General features: G+C 46.7%; 1 pseudogene; it reads left to right on the forward strand.

The window, feature by feature from the left end:
* The first annotated feature begins 16,070 nt into the window (after positions 1-16,070).
* Positions 16,071-17,067, forward strand: LOC110302449 (glyceraldehyde-3-phosphate dehydrogenase pseudogene; annotated as a pseudogene).
* The last annotated feature ends 914 nt before the right edge of the window (positions 17,068-17,981 follow it).

Consider the following 17,981-nt stretch of genomic DNA (forward strand, 5'->3'; position numbering starts at 1 on the left):
TCTCTCTTCCTCTCTCCCTCCCTTCATCCCTCTATCAGGTTTTATATAAAGAAGTGTCATACCAAAAGGGAGCAAATGTCTCTCCTGTGCTAGGGTTTGGATGTGATTCAAATATATCGCGTAAGTGCATTGGGAGCTTGGGACATAGCATGGCAATCCTGGAGGATAAGACAGGGAAGTTTTAAGTGGTAGAGAGAGCCTAGAGATCGCAGTTCATAGCACTTTCCTTGAGAACAGAAAGAGCTGAGTTCTATCACCAGGACCCATGTGGAAGGAAGGAGGGAGAGAGGGAGGAGGGAGGGAAGGAGGAAGAAAAGGAGGGAGGAGGGAGGAGGGAGGGGAGGGGGAGGATGGAGGGAAGGAGGAAAGGAAGGAAGGAGGGAGGGGAGGAGGGAGAGAGGAAGGAAGGAAGGAAGGAAGGAAGGAAGGAAGGAAGGAAGGAAGGAAGGAAGGAAGGAAGGAAGGAAGGAAGACCTGGGTATGGTGGCAATGCCTTTAATCCCAGCACTCAGGAGGTAGAGCCAGGCAGATCTCTGTGAAGTAGAGTCCAGTCTGGTCAACAGAGTGAGTTGTGGACAGTCAGAGCTACATAGTGATATCTGTCTCAAAAGAAAAAGAAAGTCAGTCCAGGCAATGTAGTAGGCATGCCCTTACAATCCTAGGAAGAGGAAGTGTCCTCTGGAATGGTGAAAGTGCCCCTCTCTCAATTGGGGTTATGCCCACTTGGACCATACATTTAAAAGTTTTTATCAAACTGTTCAAAATATGTACATTTTTATTTTTAAAAAAACATATATCTCAATTAAAATAAAGCAGAATAGGCTGCAGAGATGGCTCCGCAGCTGCTCTTACAAGGGTCCTGGGGTTTTTTCCCTGCACGCATGTTGTGAGCCTTAAACCACCTATAACTCTAGCTCCAGGAGATCTGACGCCCTCTTCTGGTTTATTCAAGGACCCATACAGCTACAGCAGGCATACATGCGCTCGCACATTCACACACATTAGCGCACACAAAAATAAAAATTAAATATAAATATGTCTTTAAAAAACAAAATGATATAAATAGCTCTGTAAGTAGAAATCATGGAGGATTTGTGAAGATTGGATGAAATCCTAAAGTCCACAGCAAGAGATGGGAGAGGACCCAGATTTCCTGAAACCCTCATTCTCCCCACAGGCAATAACTCTTCCGGGACAGAAAGCGAGGGCCTTGTCACGCCAAGCAGAGCCGGCATTTCCCGTCAGGACTCCAGAATCCATGCTCAGCAACCTCGTAGAATTTGGGGTGTTCATTTGGACAGTGAATCAGGGCTCTTGGGGACAGGAGCCCTCGAGCAGCTCAAGATTTAAATAATGATGTGTCAAAATCTGCCTCCGATGTCTCAGATTTAATCTTCCTCGTGACCTTGTAGGCTTTCAGGATTATTAGAGCCAGCCACACAGAAGCAAAGAATATTAAAGTTGTTTGTCAAAAACCTCCTGCTTCTGTCAGGAAAAACTCCAGAACTGAGGAACATATGTGCTGGAAACGGAAGAACCTCCGAGTGGAGATGGGGAGGGGGATGATGTGATGTGCCGATGTTTGCCAAAAACTGCTTGCTGAATGGGGTGAGCCGACAGCCAGGGTTTGCGGCGTTCACACGGAGTCCAGGGGCCAGCTCTTTGCTACAACTTTCGGATTAAAATTATGTGTGCTGCATGTTTCCTTAGATTGAGCATGTCTGTCACTGCCTCAAATCCTGCTGCCCTTAGAAACCAGATTTGCTATTGCTCTGTCCGTGCTGTAAGGACCAGCCACGCGCGCGGTCTGGACCTCTGCCTCCTCGCTTGTTCAATGAAGTGGATTAAAGACTAATGTTAAAAGAGAGAGGTCTGGGAAATGGTTCTGGTGGCAAAGTGTTTACCTTGAAAGCGCAGGGATGCAAATCCGACCCTCAGAACCCACATCACAAAAAAAAAAAAAAAAAAATGGGTTTCATTTCTTTAATTCCCCATGCTGGGAAGGCAGAGCTAAACAGATCCACAGACCTCACTACCCAGCCAGCCTGGCCTGCTGGGCAAGTTGTGGGCCACAGTGACATGCTTCCTCAGAAAATGTGGACTGCACCTAAGAAAAAAATCACCTGAAGCTGTCCACTGGAAGGAGAATCGTGAGTTTGAAGCCAGCCCGGGCTATGCAGAGAAAAGAAAACAAATTATTGCCATGAATTCTGCAGAAAGGCCTAGGATGTAGTAAGTTCTTAGTCGAATGAGCTGTACATGTTAAAGCCCCAGGCACTCCCTTTCCATCCACCACTGCAAGCAGATCTCAGACTACACCAAACTCAAATTCAAATGTACACTCAGCCAGACCCATAATTCCAGCCATTCAGGAGGCTGACCGTACATTAAGGCCAGCCTGGAGAGCTTAGCAGATCTTATCTCCAATGTTTTAAGGTCTAGGGATCTAACTCCACAGTGGAACACTTCTGTCCCCGCTACTAGAGGGAAAATATTCCTATATTCTAAATACTCCCCAGGGAGAAGGGGTTGATCAGCAGGATTCCACATAAGGTGAAGTTGCTTCTATTCCCAACTTAGTCCTGAGGACTCACTAAGGACAAGGCAGAGCCTAGCACTCTCTGGGTTAAATTGACTTATCACAGCCTCACCACATCTGTCAGGCTCTGTGACAGCTTGAGAAAGCTTGGGTTCAAAGTGCTATGTGAAGGTGGTGTTGACAGACACCTGGATAGGAGACACCGGTGCATTGCTCAGTTCCCTGGAGTCAGCAAGGCCAGGGGGACAGACACACACGCCTGCAAGAGAAACAGAGAGCTTTCATTTTCTATCGTTAATAACCTATCACTTCCAAAACCTTGCATCTGAACCATTTCTTTCCTTTGCAATTCCATTGTAAAAGGCTCATGCGCTGAGGGATTCCGCTGAGCACTCAGAAATCCAAGGCTGGAAGACCTTCCATGACGCCTTCTCCATCAGTATCCGATGTGCTTTTTGCTCCTTGGCCTCTATTCCATTATACATGATGTCGCATCTGGTGGCCTCACAACAATTGCACGCCTTACATGGCCACTAGCTTCTCGACATAAAATGTAGAGATTGCCAAGCTGGCAAAAGTGTATTATCTCAGGCATGTTGGTGTGGCTTTGCCAACCCTGTGGGTTCATGTGGGAACACAGGTCAAAGTCGAGAACCCAGGCTATAACCTTGGGAATGGAATGGCAACATCACAGTAACATCCACGTGAGCTGGAAGGTGCCTCTGCAGCCATCTTGGAAAAGTATAACCTTACAAAAGGCCCTATGGGTTGCATATTTTTGAAAGTGAGAGTTGGGAACCTCGTTACTACTGTAACCTAGCAACATTAATAGACACAGATATGCAGCACTTCAAGGCAAAACAAAAACAAAAGCAAACAAACAAAAAAAAACAAAAAACGTGTAAGATCAGCATTGTTTATGAGAAAGAGGTGAATCCCTCCAGCAGAAAACGTCTACTCACTGGGGTCCCTGTGCCTGGTTTATCTGTGATGGGATAAAGCAGGATGACACTTGAATGGGGTCTTCCATTGGTTAGAAGGGACATGAGGAAAGAGCAGTAGATGTCAAATTCCCAAGTATACAGGTTAAATCTCCCCCTACACACAGACAAAAGCAAACTATCTATGGCTACCAAACCAAGGGACAAGAGTGGCCACTGTGGCTGAGTTCCTGAGCCACAGCCAGCCTTTGCCTTGCCCATGATACCCACTTGAGGCTTCATTGACTCCCCTGGGTTTGTTGATGCTAAGAAACTGGAACCATGGCATTCATTTGATAACTTATGCTTCCCACACGACTCTAACTCCTCTTACACTGCCGTGGCAAAGCAACCTCAGGAAGGAAGGGGCTTCTTTGGCTCACAGTTCAAGGGAACAAGGTCATATGCACCCAAGTCGGGAAGCAGAAAGAGATGGGACGAAAGCCGGTGCTCCTCATTCAGTGTGAGAGCCCGACCCACTGAGTGATGCCGCGTGCACTTTGGGTGGGTCTTCCTACCTCTAACTAGAAACTTCCTCACATATATACCAAGAGCCCTGTCTCCTAGAGCCTACCAAGTTGGCAATGCTAGCCATCAAACTTTGGCTACACACACACACACACATCCCCAATTAGTACACAGTAGTGGCTCATGACTAAACACAATCTAAAACTCAGAATAATATGGAAATGTGCCCCCTATGAACTGGAAAACCAGAGAATCTTTTAACAATGTATTTCTTTTTTTTTTTATGTGCATTGCTATTTTGCTCGAATGTATGTCTTTGTGAAGGTGTCAGATCTTGGAGTTACAGACAGTTGTAAGCTGCCATCTGGGTGATGGGAATTGAACTCTTGTCCTCTGGAAGAGTAGCCAGAGAGCTCTTAACTGCTGAACCATCTCTCCAGCCCCTAGAGCATCTTTCAAACTATGTCACTATGTTTTCGTTTAATGAACTTCCTTGCTTAACATCTTTCCCACCCACACTACAGCCTCTCCAAAAGCAACGGTAATTTGTTCTCGCCTGTCTGCCCCTTTATTCTCAATGCCTAACACAGAGATGATCAAACACTAAACACTCTATAAATATTTATTGAACCAATGAGTGAGCACAGCCTGTTAGCTCCATCCATAGCCATATTGGATAGTTAGGGACTCTATCTCTCCTGTTCATCTCCATACCCCAGCTGGTGCCTACTAAATGCTCAGTGAATGTTTGATGAGTGAATAATAAAAAGACTCAAAGCACAGAAAGGAGGGAGATCAAATACCTTAGATTTGATGCTGAACCTTGGCTCCACATGCCTATTTGCTACCCTGGGTGAAATGTAAAAAGCACAATGGAGAAATAGCAGTATTGGATGATTACAAGGTGTTTTTGTTTTTGTTTTGTTTTGTTTTGTTTTTTTCAAGATAGACTCTCATTTTGTAGCCCAAGGAACTGGCTAACTTGGGATTCACTCTACAGCTCAAGCTTCCAACAAGGCTTTCACAACGACCCTCCTGTCTTGGCATGGCCAGAATTACAGGTATGCTCTACCATACCTACCCACACCTCGTTTGCAAGATTTCACGGCAAGAACAAATCATTGGAACCCAAAGCTTGTGAGAGTTCAGTAGAACGTAGTTAGAAAACACCACTGGGGCAGGAGAGATAGCTCAGTGGGTAAACTCCTTGCCTTTCAGGATCTGGAACCCACACCGAAGGCCAGACCAAGTGACACACACTTAGAATCCCTACGGTGGCAAGGTGGAGCGTGAAGACAAGCAAGTTCCTGGAAGGTCACTGGCCTACTAACCTAGGCTACAGCCAAGCCAATGACAGAGGCTGTCTCAAAGAAAAAGTTGAAAGGCATCTGAGACACAACACTGAGAGTTGTCCTCTGCCCTCCACATCCACACATGTATGCACAGATGTATGAGTGCACAGAGAAGACGTCACAATACGAAGCATGTTATTTAGACTTTAGCAAGTTCATCTTTGATCCACACCCACCCCATCGGCTATTGCAAGATCTCACCTGACTATTCCCTCCCCCCTACCCCCAACTCCATCTCAACCCCAACACCAGCAAGCTCAATGAAATCTGCATTTCCTTCACTGTTCATCCCGTGGCCATCTCTCCTTATGAGTCTATAAATCAGTGCAGCCATCTCATGCCACTCACCTCCCGCCTTCGCTAGCTGCCTCCTGGGAAACACGCAATGCTCCACTAAAGCTTCCTGCCCAGCTGAGCTGGGGGAAAGGGCATTGTGTGCAACGAGGCACGCTTCCAATGAGTCCTGTCCCCAGAGACCCTCTTCAAGCTTGAGAATGCCAACGATGCCCAGACCTGAGAGGCTAGCACAGCTTCTCCCTACACAGAAGCAAGGGCAGCAGCCTGCCCCACTGTGCCACTCACTTGCCTGGGAGAGCACTGTGTATCGACTCACAGAGCCAGGCTAGGAAACCCCTAGACTTGGAATGCTCCAGACCACTTGCAATTCTTGGTTCTGAGCCCCAGTCTCTGACTGCATCTTTATCACAGCCAATCAGAGCAGTCTCCAAGTTATGGCAGGACAAGGGGGTCAGGTCAGAAAGCTGAGCCTGTGAGATTAAGGCAGAAGCCATCAGAATTCCTGACACCAGCTAGGGCTTCTCCGGGAGGTGAGGAGGTTTTTCATGGGTGTCAGGGTTTCTATCACTGAGATAAACACCATGACCAGAAGCATGTTGGTGAGGAAAGGTTGTATTTGGCTTACATGTCTGTCCATCACTGAAGGAAGTCAGGATAGGAACTCAAGTAAGACTGGAACCAGGAGGCAGGAGCTGATGCAGAGGCCATGGAGGGGTGCTGCTTACTGGCTTGCAATCATGGCTTGCTCAACCCTCTCTCTTATAGAACCCAGGACCACCAGCCCAGGGATCGCCCCACCCACAATGGGCTGGACCCTCCCCCATCAATCACTAATTAAGAAAATGCCTTACAGCTGGATCTTATGGAGCCATTTTTCTCAACTGAGGCCCCTTCCTTTCTGATGATCCCACATGGAGGCTCCCCCCATGAATGCTCTACACATTCTTGAATTACACTGGTCCCTGTTTGGGTTTAAGTATAGAAGACATCAACAGACCAAAGAGTGTATTCTGCCCAAGTCCAGCCTGGTGAGCCAAGTTTAGTCAGGTTACTTCCAGAATTATGTGGATACACAAAAGCTTCACTACTAACAAATACCACCCTACTTAGCCACTGACTTCTTACATAATTTGGGAACATCACAGGCAATCCTGAAGAGCTATACTAGATTTCTTCACATGGATAAGTGAATGTTCATAGGCCCAGTCTCATGATCCAGGACAGCCATGACAACACCCAACCCTGAGAAAACAACTATGCAACTCCTGCCTTTGTCAAACATGTCCCACCCTACCACATGGAAGAAGCAGGATCTCCTCTCTCTCTCTCTCTCTCTCTCTCTCTCTCTCTCTCTCTCTCTCTCACACACACACACACACACACACACACACACACACACACAGACACTTGAAGAAGCCCTAAAGGGTAGAGTGTAGAGTGCTCTGGAGTGTCTGTATGTACCACTTGTTCGTTTGTGACAATGTTGGTGTCTCCAGATCATAGTGAGCCTGAGTGAAGAACAGGAGTGACCATATTTACTGACCTTGAGTTATTAACACGTAAAATGTTGCGCTAGAGAGATAGGAGAAGGAGCTGGAGACAGAGTAGAGCTAACACGGAAATTTTAAAGGGAATTCTTTTCCCTTTCACTAGTAGCATAATTAACCAGAAGAGCCCCAACTGGTGCTGTTATGGTAACTGTAATATGAAACTGAAGCATAATGGGAGAATCCGGGTGGAAAATAATAACACTTAGCATCGCTACAGCTTATTACATGTGATGGTTTTTTGTTCCCTTCGAACTGCACAGACATTAACTAATTAATTGCCATAGGACCCCAGAGTAGACAGAAGGCTCTCCTATCTATATTTTATAAGGAAAGAAAACAAGCCCTTTCTAAGCAAAGCAGAAGTGAATTCTATGTCCCAGGTTCTCTTTCTTTCACTTCCACCACAGCCCTCAGGGAACACACATTTTTACATCTTTGCACAGTTCTGAAAATTCTATTAATAGCCTTAAAATGTGAGTGGATTTGAGCTTGAAGAAACAGAAGAGGAACACAGAGTCAAACCTTTTCATTTCACAGAAAGAAACTTGTTTCTGCCAAGGACTTTCTAAGGTCAGAAAGCAGCTGAAGGGGAGCCACATCTAGATTGGTTCTGCACGCTCAGTCAAGGGCCACCTCGTACCCACAAGTTCCCAAAGAAAGCCATTACTGCTGGGCCCACAAATGACAAGCCATATGTTTAGAAATCAGGTTGTCTGTAGGAGCATGCATATGTGTTAGTTTTGCATTCATGTGGGATGTATTCATGTGCGTGCAGTATGCACACACATATGCACTCAGGTGGAAGCCAGAAGTGAATACTGTGTGTCTTCTTCAATTGCTCTCCATTGCTGATCTTCTGAGACAGGGTCTCTCATGGAACCTGGACCTCAGGAATTCACTAGACTTGCTGGCCAGTGAGTTCCAAGGTCTGTCCTGTCCACTTCTGTACCACCCACCACAGACACTGCCCTTGCCCAGCTTTATGCACTCAGTTGCTAGGGATCCAAGCTCAGGTCCCCTTACTCGTGCAGGAAGCACTGTAACGGCTGAGCCTTCTCTCCAGCCTCCTGGAGATAGTTTTTTGAGCACTTGCCATTCAGTCACCAAACTTTCACTGGGCATGTGACATGTGACTCCTCGAGCACTAGATACCTGGAAGGACATCTGCTCACTCATGTCCCGTGGGGTATGGTGGGAAGTCAGCCCTGTGAATGAGAGACTCACAGAAAACTTCTGTCCCAGAGAAGCCACAGAAGTCCACAGCCTAGGACATTTTGGCATTTCTCAGCCACAGCTACTGTTCTGAGCACAGAGTAAATAGGCAATAAACAAGGAATGACAAACCAGATGATGTTTTTCAGTCACCATTAAAAAGCTGCCTGAAGTTAGACAGGATGTAGCAATGTTTCCATACAACAGGTTTTTTTTTATTTTATTTTAAAGTCTTTATGTGCCTGTATATGGCTATATACACACACAAGTATAAGTGTTTAAGGAGGCCAGAGGCCTCAGATTCCATAGGACTCAAGGCAAAGGTAGTCATGAGCTGACTGGGGGTGGTAGGAATTGAACTCAGGCCCTGTGCATGAATGGTCCCCTATGTGTTATCTCCAACTATCTCTCTAGTCTCTCCATATGGGCAGAGTTTTAAGCCTAGGGAGATCTGGGAACCCAATCTCCTGATTCACTCTGCCTTTGTCTACTTACAGAATAAAAACATGTTGTATGTGGAACATGATTTGAGGATTGCAGTAGATACAAAGATTACAAAGTATTCTTCATTGGCGTTTTGTCCACTTAGGGCAATTTAGATACACAGTGGATTGTAAGAGATTTGATCCAGTTTCATTGTGCCCACTATGTGATTTCCTAGTGTCAGGGAACCCAAAGCAAGGCTCTAGCCAGAGGGTCAGGGGCATGGGCTGTCTACCATAGCATACTGTCCTGAAGACACCTTCACCACAGGACCTGTAGTTTTGACAGCTGTGATCATTGCTATCATCATCGCCATACTGTGAGCATCAGATCGTCAACATGTGCCACCACTATAGGACTCAGAGCCAACCTAACATGTGCTGTGGTAAGCTCTCCCTCTTGGTGATGGGCTGAAATCTGAGTCAGAGAAGAATGTCTAAGAGCAGAATTAAACCATGGCACACTGGGAAAGAGAAGGAAGGCTCAAAGACAGAGGAAACCGATATTTGCAAAGCCTAGCTCTTTGCAAAAGCTGGGTACTCTTATGTTCCTTGTTTGAGTCACTGAGAGCTAAACAATTATTTTTTTTTAATGAAGTCAAATTTCTTGAACTCCTAGAGGGCTGTGCCAGTCAACTGATCAAAATATTCTAGAAAAACATGAGCTGCCCTTTCCAGGACTGCCTGGTTTAGGTCTTGCCTTCCCTCTCTGTTTTAGCTCCTGTGTGTTCAACTGTACCTGGCAGAGATGTGCCACAGAAGGACAGAATTGCCTGTGTGGGTGACTTAAGGCATCTATAGAACCTGCCTATGGGGGAAAAAACACACTTACAGGAGTTTTGGCTCCCAAAATCCCATGTGGAGGGATTCAATCACTATCATCACCACAGCCAGCACACATGAAATGTCACAGTCACACCTCTGGGGAGCTCTGCTCCTTGGCAGACACTCTTCTAAAGATCTGCTATATCAAACTCTGCTGAGATCCACAGCAACACTCATTTCTACCCAGCTCCACAAGCCCAGCTCCCTTCCTTACCATATACCACAGTGCCTGAAACCCAAGGACTGCACAGACTCCTACGCCTGTGTTCAGGCATGTCCCTCTGCCCAGAGAGCCTTGATTGCCTTTCAAACATGCCAGTCTCTCTTGACTCTATCCCAGCTACAACACAACAAAGAACACCTCCCCCCATGATGTCACTCTCACCTGTCCACAACTATCAGCATGTCTTTCTCCCTGTCTATAACTGTAGTCTCCGGGTCTCTAGCAATTAGCCAAGAGCCTACCTCATTTGAACTTCATTTGGAAACTGAATTACATTATTAAAGTGGTCTTTAAGGTGGAGGGCTTGCATACAGACAGAAGACACTAATAGGCATTGACAAAGAAGAGGCTTCCCCTTAATGGAGTTTACATTGGATGGATGACACGTGGCCCCTCAGGTTCCCTGGTCTCTAATTCATCTGGCAATGCAGCTGCAGAGCCTTGAGAGGAAGCCAAGAAAAGTTTGTGTGTCTCCTTGAATTGCTTTTCTTACAGACTAAGAGCCATGTAGGCTAAGTAGGCTGTGACTCAACCACTCATCTGCCCACAGGACACTCAGGAAGTGGTCACAGCACGTCTCCAAGTGCTTAAAGGATCCAGGATCTTGCCAGCATCTCCATAGCAAAGCATCCGAGGAGGGAGGGCAAGCCCAGGCTATAAAAGTCCCTAGGCTCCCACAACCAATTGCCAGTAAGACACAGAACTCTAGCTTTTTAGTATACACTATTTGCAACCTTCTAGTTTGTCATCCCTTTCCTTTCCCTCCGCTGACTTTCCCACCATTCCCTGACTCTGAGTGTGAGCCTCTTAGCACTAAATGCATGCAAACGGAGTTTAAGGGAAATTAAACAGTCAGGCTCTCCCAGTACCTGTTCAGAGCCGATGTAGAGTTCCGATTTCCTGCTGATACAAATAATTATCTGGCTTTAAAATCGCCTGGGTTTTTTTTCTCTCTCTCTCTTTTTCCAAGAGAGACATTGCAAAATTGCCTTCCACGGTGCCATTTGGAGAGCAGGGAGAAGAAATTAACCATATAATTTGTTTTAAATAAACTTTTTAAAGGTATAGATAACCGAAAAACAAGGCTGAAGGCTCTCAGTACAGCTGCCAGCTGCCTGATTTTCACATGTAGCTCATCACTGTCTCCCAAGGTCAGAGTTTAGTCAATGGCCCTAAATCTGGGTATAGACAAAAGGTGGTTTTGTGGACATAGGGAACAAGGGTAGAGGATTGTTGGAGACCATACCATGAGAAAGTAAGCCTTTCGCAGCTTCCCACCCTAACAAGCCAAATGGCCTTGTGTTAAGGAGCTGGTCATCACCCCCTCCTCCCTAGTCCCTTCCTGGCACCTGAAGCCATAAAAAGCTGAATTATAGTCCCCTCTTCCTTATTTCTTCCTGACTCCCAAGACTTCTAAGGACACGAGTTATGTGCTGAGCCCAGCCTGACACCCAAGGCTGTTAAGGAGGGGTCTACATTCTGGAGATAAGACTCATAGTGCCTCCCACCTGCAGTTTGAATTCGGCCTTCATGTCCCCAGATGCCCACTTCTTTGTTCTTTGTTAATTCTCCCTCAACCCCTCCCTATTTCCCTAGCTGTGTGCTTAAAACCTGGCGTTTCAGCCTAATAAACTGAGACCTTGACAGGAACCCTCCTTGGTCTCTGCCTCTCTTTTCCTTCTGCCCATTTCTCTTCCAGGTTTGAAGTCCCCCTCGCACCCACAAATAACTGGGTCCTGCTGGATGGGACAGAGGACTCCTGATGCCAAGCAACATCACTTTGACTCTTCTGTGCCAAGGATTGGACAGTCTCTGGAATTGAGAGGGACAATAGGATGGTGAGGCCAACTCTAGCCCTCAAAGGGCTCTCTCTGGTGGGGAAGCAGACAAGGAAAGAGCTGATCATAGTGGGACCTCAGTGGGATAGCCATGGGACCAAGGAGACTGGAAGGGGTGGGCAACATGTTAAAGCTAACTGGTTCCATCATGCTCTCATGCAGGACAGACAGACAGAACCAGTTCTGAGAGACTATTGTCTCCTGTCCCCATGACAGAACTGTCATGGATGTGCTGGTAGCCTCCCTGACCCTCTTTCCTTATTATGGTGTCTGTTCTCTGCAGCTCTAGGTGCTGCTGCCAATGGATCTTCACCAACCCTTCTTCAGAAAATGGTCCAGGACACAGGGCCTGCCATGTCCACAGATTACAATCCTCATTCCCCCCACCAGGAGCCATCTGTACCAGTGGCTCAATAACAGAAGGTCATACGACTTTGTACTTGCCCTTCTCCCTTGACTTTATGTGACAACGCAGTTCCTGGAGAGGCTGGGTGGAGGCTGCAGCTAAGAAGGCATCCATGTGTAGGTCCTTCTATGCTATATCTTGCTTCCCTCCCCTTCTCATGCAAGAACCACACTTGCCATCCCTATTCCAGATTGAATAGACAAATATCCCTTCCTCAAAAAAAAAAAAAAAAAAAAAAAACCTCTCACTTGGGATCAGCTTCCTGGTTGTGGTAGATACTGGATTTTCTCAGCAAGGTGTGAGATAGAGTGAGACCCTACATGTGTGACTTCTGTCCCTTCCAAGTGTGGCCCAGGACAACCACACTTGGCCTTTGCTCCAGGCACTTTCTTCGGAACTCATCTAGCCCTGCTAACTGCAGCTTCTGCTCCTAGGCATCCTGACACTTACATTCCCCAGCTATCTCCAGCTGCCAGCTTGACAACATGACTTGGAAATCTCCTTAATTCCTCCAGTAGAATCATGGAACCCAAGTTCTCCCATGAATGCTCTACCCACGTCTTCCAACTCTACACACTCACATCCTTGCAAACCCTGGCTACACGGACTCCTTTAGCTCTTCCCTGAATCCTCTCAACTTCTACACTTTGCCCTATTGCCTCACCATCAACTGTTTGAAATGTTCCACTTCCCACAAGGTTCCCCATGACCACACAGGAGTGGAGAACCTTTCTTACTCACACCACACGGACAAGTGAATCCTTGTCATCTCAAGGGGCCATTTGATTCAGTCTGTGGTAACCCAGCTTTCTGCATGAGGCTTTCTCATCCTCTTAAACTGCCCTATGTTCCCTGGGTGGAAAAATCACTATTTGTCAATATAAGTCACATTGTGTGTGTGTGTGTGTGTGTGTGTGTGTGTGTGTGTGTGTGTGTGTGTGTGTTCATGTAGGTCCAGGATGCACCAATGTACATACACATGTGTATATGTGTGCATGCATGTGTGTTGGGCCTAGAGGTACAAGTCCAGTGCCTCCACTGATTGATTCCCATCTTATCTTTTGAGACAAGAACTTTAATTCAACCTGGAGCTCATTTATTCATCTAGGCTGGCCAATTAGCTTCAGGGATCCTCCTGCCTCTGCCCCTGTTCCCAACACTGGAGTTTGTACAAGCATGCACCACCATACTCAACTTTTTACCTGGATTCTGGAATCTGATATCAGACCCTGTGACTGTATGGCAGGCACATCACTGAGCCATCCTCTCAGCCCCAACATTGTATATTCTTATCTAGGAGACAACAAAACAAAGAAAGATTCTCATGTTTGTTGAGCACTTACCACATGACCAATACATTGTAGCTTAACATTTTATGTATATCATGTGACTTAGAATAATGCCCACATGTCTCTCATGTACACCTTAATGTATTTTATCTATCTACATCCATGACTCCAATCAAGGCAAGAAACTCCTAAACTCCTCAACAACTCCTTCTGTGTCTTCCACAGGGGTCACTGATGCTCAGAGTTCTCTCCACAAAGGTTGGTTTGACCTATTATTGAGTTCATGCAATTGAAGAAGAACTAGAAACTCCATAAAAATTAGAATAAAAATGTGCACTCTGTCTGGCTTCTTTCATTCAGCGAACTACCTATGGGACTCATGTATGCATCTATAGTTAGCTGGCTGATGAAGGATATCCCCCATCACTACTCCACCAGATCATATCTATTCCTCCTCCTCTGAAGAATATTTCTGTGTCTGGTTTTTTTGAGGCTATGAATGAGGCTGTGAATATTCTGTCTTTTGGTGAACACAAACCACCATTCCCTTGAGTATATGCTCAGAATGGAAATCGCCAGCCAGGGCACACACACATTTGCCATCATTAGTCGATTCTACTACATGATTTCTCCACAGGTTTCACTCCTATGTATACTGTTTGCCCAGAAGCACAAAAGAGCTGTTTCCATTCAAACACTTCACATTGTAATCTGTCAAATCTTTCTATTTTTACCCATTCTACTGGGGGACAATGTGGTATCTTATTATGGTTTTAATAAACAGTGATGTCAAATGAACTTGAACATGTGTTTATTGGCCATTTCTAAGTCTTTGTGAAGATATAGCAGACATTTGGCATATGAGGAAATTTCAGTCAGGCTTGATGTTAGCCCTGAAGGGCAAGTGTTGATATCTCTATCATACAGAAGCTCCAAAAACCTAAGTTAAGTTGCCCAAGGTCATATAGACAAGAAATAACAGAACTGGGACCTTCACATAGCTGCACAACTTTCTACCTGAAAATAAGTTCTCCCAGAATAATGTGTGCATTATGAATACACACTATGCCATTGTCACCAGGGTTTTAATCGAGCCTCTGTGGGCCATGCGCAGTACTCAGAGCTTCTTGAGACTCCAACACAGAGTGTGGGTGTAGTACCATCCCCTGCCTCTAGAGGTCATGGCAAAGATGTGCTGGGACAAAGCACACAGCTGACATAGTAAAAGCTCAAAAGGTGCCAGTTTGAACTCTCTTAGCACCTCCCTAGGAAAATTATCAAAATTCTGCTATAAATAGCAAGTGGGACTTCCCCGTAGGCTTGCTTGTGGGTTTGCTTTTCATAATACTGAAACTCAGAGATGCCTCTAGACCAGTATTTCTCAGCCCATGGGTTGCAACCCCTTTGTGTGTCACATATAAGATATCCTTCATATAAGATAATTACATTATTATCCTTCCGGTCTGAACCTGTGCCCTGAGCAGACCTTGGGCGCTGGCTCTGTACAGAGTCCCACAACACCCAGAGGAAGCTCGACTTCCAGGTGCTCTAACATGCCCAGGACCACAAATGAGGAGACCACAAAATATGCCCCAACACTGGGACTAACTGGGACCCCTGGGATCCAGGGACACAGGAACCCCCAACTGGCCAGTGGCACGGGTTCCTTCCAGTTTGAACCTGCACCTGGAGCAGACTTGGGTGCTGGCTATGCACCCACTCCTACAACACGCAGAGGGAGCCCGACTCCCAAGTGCTCTGAAACACCCAGGATCATGGGAAAGGCCACAACATCTGCCCCAATATTCAAAGTACCTGGGTCCCCCAGGATCCAGGGATGCAGGAACCCCCACCCAGACAGTGGCATGGATTCTTTCTGGTCTGAATCTGCACCCAGAGCAGACCTGGGGTGCTGGCTTTGCACCCACTCTTACAACACCCTGAGGGAGCCTGACTCCTAGGTGCTCTGAAATGCCCAGTATCACGAATCACAGGATCACAGAGGAAGCTCTACTCCCAGGAGATCAGACACACCCAGGAGCACTGGAGCTCTGACACACTCAAGATCACAGTTGAGGCCACAAGTCTTTCCCAGCATCCAGTGTAACTGGAACCCCCACAGGAACCAAGGAAGCACAAACCCCCACCCGGTCAGAGAAACAGGTTTCTTTCAGCTTGCACCTATGCCCTGAGCAAACCCATGGCTCTGGCTCCCCACCCACCCCTGCAACATCCAGCGAAACCTTGACTCCCAGGAGATCTGACACAACAGAACCTCAGGAGCTTGGTCACACCAGGATTTCAGGATCTCACAGGCAGCTTGACTCCCAGGAGCTCTGACATACCCAGGATATCAAAATGACAGGATCCCAGAATCACAGGATCACAGAGACAGCTGGACTCCAAGGAGTTTTGCCACAACCAGGATCACAGGAGGAACAGGCTCCAGTCAGATTCAGGAAGGGCAGGTAGCACTAGAGATAACCAGATGGCGAGAGACAAGAGCAAGAACATATGCAATAGAAACCAATGCTACGGCTCTCTGCTCCTCCTTGTTCCAGAAACAGCCGCATCTTCTTGTGTAGTGCCAGCCTCGTCCCATACACAAAATGGTGAAGGTGGGTGTAAACTCATTTGGCCATATTGGGCGCCTGGTCACCAGGGCTGCCATCTGTTCTCCACATGGCAAAGTGGAAATTGTTGCCATCAATGACCCCTTCATTGACCTGAACTACATGGTTTACATGTTCCAGTATGACTCCACCCACGACAAATTCAATGGCACAGTCAAGGCCAAGAATGGGAAACTTGTCATCAACAGGAAGCCCATCACCATCTTCCAGGAGCGAGATCCTGCTAACATCAAATGGGGTGATGCTGGTGCTGAGTATGTCATGGAGTCTACTGGTATCTTCACCACCATGGAGAAGGCTGGGGTCCACTTGAAGGGTGGAGCCAAAAGGGTCATCATTTCCACCCCTTCTGCCAATGCCCCATGTTTGTGATGGGTGTGAACCACGAAACATATGACAACTCACTCAAGATTGTTAGCAATGCATCCTGCACCACCAACTGCTTAGACCCCTGGCCAAGGTCATCCATGACAACTTTAGTATCGTTAAAGGGCTCATGACCATGGTTCATGCCATCGCTGCCACTCAGAAGACTGTGGATGGCCCCTCTGGAAAGCTGTGGTGTGGGGCTGCCCAGAACATCATCCCTGCATCCACTGGTGCTGCCAAGGCTGTAGGCAAGTTTATCCCAGAGCTGAACAGGAAGCTTACTGGCATGGCCTTCCATGTTCCTACCCCCAATGTGTCGATCATGGATCTGACATGCCGCCTGGAGAAACCTGCCAAGTATGACAACATCAAGAAGGTGGTGAAGCAGGCATCTGAGGGCCCACTGAAGGGCATCCTGGGCTACACTGAGGACCAGGTTGTCTCCTGTGACTTCAACAGCAACTCCCACTCTTCCACCTTTGATGCCAGGGCTAGCATCACTCTCAATGACAACTTTGTCAAGCTGATTTCCTGGTATGACAATGAATACGGCTACAGCAACAGGGTGGTGGACCTCATGGTCTACACAGCCTCCAAGGAGTAAGAAACCCTGAACCACCCACCCCAGCAAGGATATTGAGAGCAAGAGAGAGGCCCTCAGTTGCTGAGGAGTCCCTATCCCAACTCGGCCCCCAACACTGAGCATCTCTCTCACAATTTCCACCCCAGACCCCCATAATAACAGGAAGGGCCTAGAGGAGCCCTCCCTACTCTCTTGAATACCATCAATTAAAGTTCGCTGCACCCAAAAGAAAAAAAATAAGAAAAAAAAAGAAACCAATGCTACTTGACAACATCTGAACCCATTTCTCTCACCACACCAAGCCCTGGATACCCTAACACACCAGAAAAGCAAGATTTGGATTTAAAATCACATCTTATCATGATGATAGAGGACTTTAAGAAGGACATAAATAACTCCCTTAAAGAAATACAGGAGAACACAGGTAAACAGGTAGAAGCCCTTAAAGAGGAAACACAAAAATCTCTTAAACAATTTTAGGAAATCACAACCAAACAGGTGAAGGAATTGAACAAAACCATCTAGCATCTAAAAATGTAAATAGAAACAATAAAGAAATCATAAAAGGAGACAACCCCGGAGATAGACAACCTAGGAAAGAGATCAGGAATCATAGATGGAACCATCACCAACAGAATACAAGAGATAGAAGAGAAACTCTTAGGTGCAGAAGATACCATAGAAAACATTGACACGGCCAGCTACCCACGACACCCGCCACAGGATCTTAAGACTTCTGGTGAGTGGAACACAGCTTCTGCTCCAATCCAATTGCGCGCGGGACCTGAGACTGCATTAGTTAGGGAAGCAGAAACCGGCCAGAGTAGGGCCACAGGCCTCATCCGGCCGGATCAGCACCGGGGTAGCTAGAACCCAGGGTCGGCTGACACCCGCCAGCTACCCACGACCCCCGCCACAGGATTTTGAGAATGCTG

Source organism: Mus caroli, unplaced genomic scaffold (genome assembly GCF_978045245.1).
Source record: "Mus caroli unplaced genomic scaffold, Mus_caroli_1 scaffold_11, whole genome shotgun sequence".
Lineage (NCBI taxonomy): Eukaryota > Metazoa > Chordata > Mammalia > Rodentia > Muridae > Mus > Mus caroli.